General features: G+C 42.8%; 1 pseudogene; it reads left to right on the top strand.

Annotated features, from left to right (window-relative positions):
- The first annotated feature begins 325 nt into the window (after positions 1 to 325).
- Positions 326 to 7,189, top strand: LOC136549537 (probable polygalacturonase; annotated as a pseudogene).
- The last annotated feature ends 1,642 nt before the right edge of the window (positions 7,190 to 8,831 follow it).

Below are 8,831 nucleotides of genomic sequence, written 5' to 3'. Positions count from 1 at the left end.
CTTTGACACTATGCAAAAAGAAGATTCCCCGTCACATCAAACTTGCGGTACATGTATGGAGTACTAAATGTAGATGCAATCAAAAATTAATTGTACAGTTTGGTTGAACTTTACGAGACGAATCTTTTAAACCTAATTAGTCAATGTTTGGACAATAATTCACAAATACAAACACAAGTGCTACAGTGTTCGCCATCACATCGAACACTGTACAAACGCCAACTTTGCCGCGAACTAAACGAGGCCTAACTTAAAAAAAAAATTACGAATTTTTATAATGGGCACGTAAGGCAATCGGCCCTAATCCTGCAGCTTTATGCTTTGACCACGCTGACATTCATTCCTCTATCCATTTCGTTCTGGTCCCCCTCGGCGGCGCCATGATTGATGACGCTGCTCCCACAGTGCCACGTCCACTTCCCCTTCCATTCCATCGCGTAGTCCTGCAGCTGCCGGCATCCTGCTACCGCCGCTTCGCTTTGAGACGGAAGGTTGCCCCGCGAGGCGACGAGCCGAGAAGGGTTTCGCCGTCCGAGAGGGGTCACCTCACCTCTTGCTCTGCCCCGCTCCGGTGAGCGAAGCTCGCCAGTTCCTCTGCTCTCGATTCGCCGTGTCCCTGGCACGCTCTTCGTTGGTCTCGTGGCGTTAATAACCCGCGGCTCCTGCAGGTCTTGTCTGTCTTCGGGGTCTCCCACCGCGGCGCGCCGGCGCTGTTGTTCTGATGGGAATTCAGTAACCGCTGGAGCAGGAAAGGAGTGAATGCTTAGCTCAAGCAGGAAGATGAGTAGATCCGCGACTGTAAGGGGGCAATAATTTCCCGTTGGGTATCTGGATTGGGATCGCGTTTCAGTTTTTTGGTATTTCTGCTCGGATGTGAGTAATAGTTTTTTCAAATGACCCAGTAACCCTAAGGCGGATTTACCAGTCCCTTGAAACTTCAAACCATGGGATGGGAAATGTGCTGAGACATGATATTTCCGTAGGGAGGGATGACCGGATGAAGTGTGAAGCTACTTCTGTCGCTTAGGTCCACAATTGCAGACTTGCTATGTGCTTCATGCTCGAACTGTGAACATGGAAAAAAAAACACCAATGTGCTACAGCTTAGCCTGAAAAATGAGCTAACATAGCTGCCATCCTTCTGGCCTGCCCTGAAAGCTGAAAACATGCATCTTTTCGTGGATTGTTTGGTTTTTGCTCTGTTTTCCATGGAAACGATGTAATCACGTAATGCAGATCCAGCATATTTGCGCAGATCATTAAGAATGGAAGGAACTTCAATTTCAATTTTAAGGCTATTGACGCGGACTCTTTGAATTCTTTGCAGATTTTTCAAGTCCTTTTGGTTTTCGCAACCATTGTTGCTCAGACCCAATGGGCTAGTGTGCGGGGCATGTACTGCGAGGACTTGACAGCAAGTGTAGAAAGGCCACACAGTGCCTCAATAACGGATTTTGGTGCTGTTGGAGATGGTGTGACTCTTAACACGAAAGCATTTCAGAATGCACTCTTCTACCTCAATTCATTTGCAAACAAGGGTGGGGCGCAGCTGTTTGTGCCTGCTGGAAGGTGGATGACTGGGAGTTTTAGTTTAATCAGCCATCTCACACTCTCACTGGACAAGGACGCAGTAATTCTTGGATCACCAGTAAGATTATTTCGCAAATGGTTTGTAGACAATAGTTTACCTACTTTAAGTAGAGTAACTTCTGTTTTGCCTCCTCACTGCAACTTTGAACCTTCGTAGTTTTTTTTTCATACAGTTCTCACCTATCGAAATTAAAAGAATGTAGAATTGCCTGTACATCTTAACAATAAATAAATAATAATACTACTAATCATATGTTTACTGTGAGTACATCTCATTTCGATGAGTAAATTTCTACTTAAACTACAGTGCAGCCATTTAGTCATGGTGTCCTTATGAGGATATTTGCAGGACTCCTCTGACTGGCCAGTTATTGATGCTCTTCCATCCTATGGGCGTGGTAGAGAACTCCCCGGTAAAAGACATCAAAGTTTAATATTTGGATATAATCTTACTGATGTAATAATAACTGGTAAGTGCTATAGTTGCATCAAGCACCTCATATGGCTAGCCTTTTTAATCTTTTGATGCATGACAAGCTATCGATCATGCTCTTTTCAGGTGCCAATGGCACTGTCGATGGCCAAGGTGCAGTTTGGTGGGACTGGTTTCACAACCACACATTGAATTATACTAGACCACCTCTTGTTGAACTGATGTACTCTACCAGAGTTGTTATTTCCAACCTAACCTTTATAAATTCGCCATTTTGGAATATCCATCCTGTATACTGCAGGTTCCTTTTGAGCACTCCTCTTGTCATTTATTACTGAAGCACCGTTTCAATTGCAATGATAATTTTATCATTTAGACTGTTTTTCCCGGATGAACAGCCAAGTCCTGGTCCAGCATCTCACGATCCTAGCACCTATCAGTTCACCAAACACTGACGGCATTGATCCAGGTGTGCTTTATCGAGATGCTATGGCTCACTGAATTCTTTCTTTAAATGAATAGTTGCTTTAGTTTATGTCATGTTTGCTCCATTTAGCAGTTGGACCTGCACTTTCTAAAATAATAGATCAACGTCATGAAAAATTGCAAGACTTTGTTCTAGCTTGAAAGGAACAAACTAATCTGAACTAGGACAAGATTTAAGTAGCTATTCGAAATATAGAGTACATGATGCATTTGTATGTTCAGTACACGAGATAGTCATCAGATATGTGCCTAAGTGTAGCTTTGATTTTTTTTCCTTCTGATATATGAGTCCTAATTAAGTGAAAGACCATAGCTATTGCATAAATTTTAAAAAACTTTCAAATGTTATTTCTTGATGTATGACACCGGTATTTCTTGTCAGACTCATTTTGTCAATGTTGTGAAGTCCTGAACTAACTCCGCCTATGGTGGGGCGCCTTTGGTGTCCCAGCATAGCAGGTCCCAAGCCCTGGTAAAGGAGGAGGGTTGTGTTAGGCGTGGCGAGCCAATGTAAAAACCTAGCCACTTAAATGGAGATGAAACCCGAAAGAAAATCGTTGGGGCGTAACCCTCTTAGCGACGCGCCATATCGGAACCCGGGTATGGTGTTAAATGGGCAAGGGCCGGGTCGTCACCCCCGTGACGCGCCGTGTCGTGATCTGGGCATGGTGTCAAGTAACCAAGGATCGGGTCGTCGCTTCCTTAGTGGCGCGCTACATCGGCGCCCGGGTGTAGTGAAAAATGAGCAAGGGTCTTTGCATCAGAGTCGACGGGTGCGAAGGGTAAGGAAGCTAGTCGAACCAACTAGGATCCGTTTAGGTAGTTGGAATGTAGGGTCACTTACAGGTAAGTTAAGAGAATTAGTTGATACCGCGACTAGGAGGCGTGTAAATATATTATGCGTTCAAGAGACTAAATGGAAGGGTCAGAAGGCGAAGGAGGTGGACAATACAGGTTTCAAGCTTTGGTACACAGGGACAGTTGCGAATAGAAATGGAGTAGGAGTTTTGATTGATAAGAGCCTCAAGAATGGTGTGGTGGGAGTGAGAAGGCAAGGAGATAGGATTATCTTAGTCAAGCTTGTCGTTGGTGATATGGTCTTGAACGTAATTAGTGCGTATGCCCCCCAAGTAGGCCTCGACGAGAGTGCTAAGAGACAGTTCTGGGAAGACTTAGATGGTCTGGTTAGAGCTATACCTAGTAGTGAGAAGCTTTTTATAGGAGGAGATCTTAATGGGCATGTAGGTACTACAAGCGCAGGTTTCGAGGCAGTTCATGGAGGTTTTGGGTATGGTAGTAGGAATCAGGAGGGGGAGGAAGTTCTGGACTTCGCGGTAGCTTTTGACTTGATGATAGCCAACACTTTCTTTAGAAAGAGAGAATCTCATCTAGTGACCTTCAGTAGCGGACAACACTGTAGCCAGATTGACTTTGTCCTCGCAAGAAGAAAGGACAAACGAGCATGCTTGGATTGCAAGGTGATACCAGGGGAGTGTGTTGTTTCTCAACATAAGGTTTTGGTGGCAGATTTTCGTTTTCAGGTGCGTGCCCGTAGGGATAAACAAGCTAAGATTGAAAGAACAAAGTGGTGGAAACTGAAAGGGGAGACGTCAGAGGTATTTAGGGAAAGGGTTATCAAAGAGGACTCTTGGAAGGAAGAAGACGACATAAACAATATGTGGAATAAGATGGCAACCAACATTCGGAAGGTAGCCTCAGAGGTGTGTGGAGTAACCAAAGGAAGGGGACGCGAGGCTAAAGATACTTGGTGGTGGAACGAGGAAGTCCAAAGGGCTATTAAGGAGAAGAAAGAATGCTATAGACGCTTGTACCATGACAGGAGTGTGGACAACATAGAGAAGTACAAGGTGGCAAAGAAGACTGCAAAGCGAGCTGTAAGTGTGGCAAAGGGTAGAGCGTACGAGGATCTTTACCAACATTTGAGTACGAAGGAATGAGAGAAGGACATTTATAGGATGGCTAGGGTTCGTGAGAGAAAGACACGGGACTTCAACCAAGTTAAGTGCATTAAGGATGAAAGAGAGCATCTCTTGGTAAAGGAGGATGAGATCCGACATCGATGGCAAGAGTATTTTGACAAATTGTTCAATGGTGAGAATATGGACACAACCTTTCAGTTGGATGACTCTTTTGATGACACCAATAGGCGCTTTGTGCGAAGAATCCAAGAATCTGAGGTCAGAGAGGCGTTGAAAAGGATGAAAGGAGGTAAGACGATGGGACCGGATGGTATCCCAATCGAGGTGTGGAGATGCCTCGAGGACATAGCTGTAGTATGGTTAACCAAGCTGTTCAACCATATTTTTCGATCGAACAAGATGCCTGATGAGTGGAGGAGAAGTATATTGGTACCGATCTACAAGAATAAAGGAGATATTCAAAGTTGTACAAATTACCGGGGAATTAAGTTAATGAGCCATACTATGAAGCTATGGGAGAGAGTTATCGAGCATCGCTTAAGAGCAATAACGCGGGTCTCTATGAACCAATTTGGTTTCATGCCCGGAAGGTCAACCATGGAAGCCATTTTCTTAATAAGACAAGTTATGGAGCGGTATAGGGAGAAGAAGAAGGACCTACATATGGTTTTTATTGACTTGGAGAAGGCTTATGATAAAATACCAAGGAATGTTATGTGGTGGGCTTTGGACAAACATAAAGTCCCAACGAAGTACGTCGGGCTCATTAAGGACATGTACAGCAATGTTGTGACTAGAGTTCGAACAAGCGATGGAGACACGGATGACTTCCCGATTAAGATAGGACTACATCAAGGGTCAGCTTTGAGCCCTTATTTGTTTGCTTTAGTGATGGATGAGGTCACAAGGGACATACAAGGGGACATCCCTTGGTGTATGCTTTTCGCGGATGATGTAGTGCTAGTTGATGAAAGCCGGACAGGAGTGAATCAGAAACTGGAGTTATGGCGGGAGACCTTGGAGTCCAAAGGTTTTAGACTTAGTAGAACTAAAACTGAGTATATGAGATGTGACTTCGGCACTACTACTCGGGAGGAGGAAGATGTTAGTTTGGAAGGTCAAGTAGTGCCTAGGAAGGATACCTTTCGATATTTAGGATCAATGCTACAGAGGGACGGGGATATTGATGAAGATGTTAGCCATAGAATCAAAGCAGGGTGGATGAAGTGGCGGCAAGCGTCTGGTGTCCTATGTGACAAAAGGGTACCACAGAAGCTAAAAGGCAAGTTTTATAGGACGGCGATTAGACCTGCTATGTTGTATGGTGCAGAATGTTGGCCTACGAAAAGACGACATATTCAACAGCTAAGTGTCGCGGAAATGCGTATGTTGCGTTGGATTTGCGGTCATACAAGAAGGGATCGAGTTCGGAACGATGATATACGTGAGAGATTAGGGGTAGCACCAATTGAAGAAAAGCTTGTCCAACACCGGTTGAGATGGTTTGGACATGTGCAACGGAGACCTCCAGATGCACCGGTGCGTAGTGGAATCCTAAGTCAGGATAGTAACGTGAAGAGAGGCCGAGGAAGACCGAAGTTGACTTGGGTAGAGGCAATAAAAGGAGACTTGAAAGGATGGAATATACCCAAAGACTTAGCCTTAGATAGGAGTGCTTGGAAGACAGCTATTCACGTGCCTGAACCTTGATTGCTTCTGTTGGGTTTCAACTCTAGCCTACCCCAACTTGTTTGGGACTTAAAGGCTTTGTTGTTGTTGTTGTTGTTGTTGTTGTTGTTGTGAAGTCCTGAACTGTGTTTTTTTTTCCTGTCACCATGTCTGGTACTAATCAACTTGAAACCCATCCAGACTCATCTACAAACGTCTGCATTGAAGATTGTTACATCAGAAATGGCGATGACATTGTTGTCATCAAGAGTGGGTGGGATGAGTATGGCATCTCTTTTGCTCATACTAGCTCCAACATTAGCATCCGCAACATCACAGGACAGACAAGGAACAGCGCTGGACTCGCCTTTGGGAGCGAGATGTCAGGTGGTATATCAGACGTTCGAGCAGAGGGCATCCGGATTGTGAACTCAGTGCATGGGATCAGAATCAAGACAGCCCCAGGGCGTGGGGGATATGTGAAGAACGTGTATGTAGCCGATGTGAGCTTTGACAACGTTTCCATAGCCATCAGGATCACTGGAAACTATGGTGACCACCCCGATGATAGCTACAACAAGAGTGCACTTCCCACCATAAGCAACATAACTATCAAGGACGTTGTGGGTGTCAACATTGGTGTTGCAGGAATGTTGCAGGGCATCCCAGGGGATAACTTCAGCAATATTTGCTTGTCAAATGTGTCTCTCAGTGTCAGATCTACTGATCCATGGAATTGTTCACTTGTCGAAGGGTTTTCGAACTCTGTGTCACCAGAGATATGCGAGCAACTAAGAATCACTCCAGGGCCCAGACAAATATGCTATGGCGGTAATTATCCAGCCGCAGCACAACCACAGCCGCCGCAGAAGTCAAGTGCTAGCCGGCTGGTAAATCCTTTCCTGATTGGTTTCTATGTAGGTAGCCTTGAGTATTTCTACTTGATCATTTTTTCCCCTGTTCCCTGCAGCTTGGTAATTGTAATTGTAATTTTATGGAAATCAGTATCATGTACTCTTGTTGTTCCGAAGCCTCTTTGTTGGGGGCATGTAGGTACTGGTTATTACTCAGAAATGGAATAAATTTGTTTGACTTGAACAATTCTGTTGAAACACATCAAGTTCTGGGATGGATTATCCTTGTAATATACGGGTGTCGGCCTTGAACTTATTATCTACCGCATAACTTGGTTTCTCCTCGCAAACAAACTTCCAGGCTTATTTGATTAAGGCAAAATTGCATTACAAGATCGTGTAGCATTTTATTCTGTGTACAGTAAGCTCCTCTGCTGCAATTTTGTTGACCGGAATTCTTGTGCTATCAATTTACTATGTGCATTCAAGTTTCAAGCACTAAAGTTAAATTTATTTGTCTGTTTGCCTGTTGTTGACACAAAAATATGGTGATGTGATCAACACACAGCAAGCCAGATGATCTGAGTGAAACGAGACCAGAGATCTGCTTGGCTTCAACACAGAATCAACCGATTCTGAAAACCCAACAACGTGTTAGTCAATTTGACCTGCAATTGACAAGGAGAGAAGATCTTATCAGTAATTTAAGGTGAAACATGTCGGTGTTGCACCAGACAGTTCCAAATGTACGGCTAGATAGCCGATTTAATAAGGCTATCGACTAAATAGTCGATATCCGGCGTATCTATGAAATGAAAATCTTTAAATCAAGGATTATCGGCTAATATTAAATAATAATGATATGAATCAAAATAACCGATGCTCATGGATCATAACAGATTTATGATAACTGATTATGTAGATAAAAACATGTACACTACACCTAAATACAAAATCAGAAGATATTTCCTTAAAATTTCAACATATATGACCAAATGGTCGATTGATGTCATCGATCCATTAGAGAATTGATAATCAGCAAAGAAGCGATATAAGAAAGCATCATCGGCTGAATGGAACATGATCGATATAAAGAGTCGAGCCAATAAGTTTGATCAAAAGAGTATAACATGGGAACAAATTGATTGTCTAATATAAATGAATCTAATCTATTATCATCAACAGTGAGGTTCGACCGGATCGATGTAGCAATGATAATGATAACAAACTAAAATCAAAGAATCTATAAAACCATTTATATGTTGACAAGTTCATGAAAACTTACTATATGCGTGAGAGTATATGCAAATCGGCTAAAATAACCGATGTAGTCATAGCAAACAAATATGGTACATATCTTGATCATGAACAAGGCCACTAATCGATAATTTCTAATCTAAAGTCTTACCAGTGAGGATCAACTGGATCGATGCAGCTATGGTAGTGTCATTAGATTAGATCTCATTAACTGATGAGTTTATTCAAGATTGAAACATGTCTTTAGATGCATATTATGTTTGATTGGAATAGAGCTAAAACAGCCGATCTAGCAAAATTAAGCCATCAATTATAAGATTTAAATCGTGACCAGATCGAAGGACGACCAATTAAGACGATATGATGGCGATCTATCTCTATCTCAATCAGGTGATTTGCTATAATTAATAAAACATTAATTATAACAAGATCGATAACTGGTGAAGGAAAATCTTACTAATCTTAGCAGATTCAATAACCGGTGATATTGTATTAAACAAGTTATTTAACATAAGATCGATAACTTTAATCTATATTATGATTCGTAAGAGATCAATCAGCTGATGCAGCCTTACAAACTACGATACAGATCGATAACTAACT

The sequence above is a fragment of the Miscanthus floridulus genome, chromosome 4 (assembly GCF_019320115.1).
Source record: "Miscanthus floridulus cultivar M001 chromosome 4, ASM1932011v1, whole genome shotgun sequence".
In the NCBI taxonomy this organism is placed as follows: Eukaryota; Viridiplantae; Streptophyta; class Magnoliopsida; order Poales; family Poaceae; genus Miscanthus; species Miscanthus floridulus.
The sequence above is the reverse complement of the archived record's forward strand: the minus strand, read 5'-3'. Positions and strand labels throughout refer to the sequence as shown.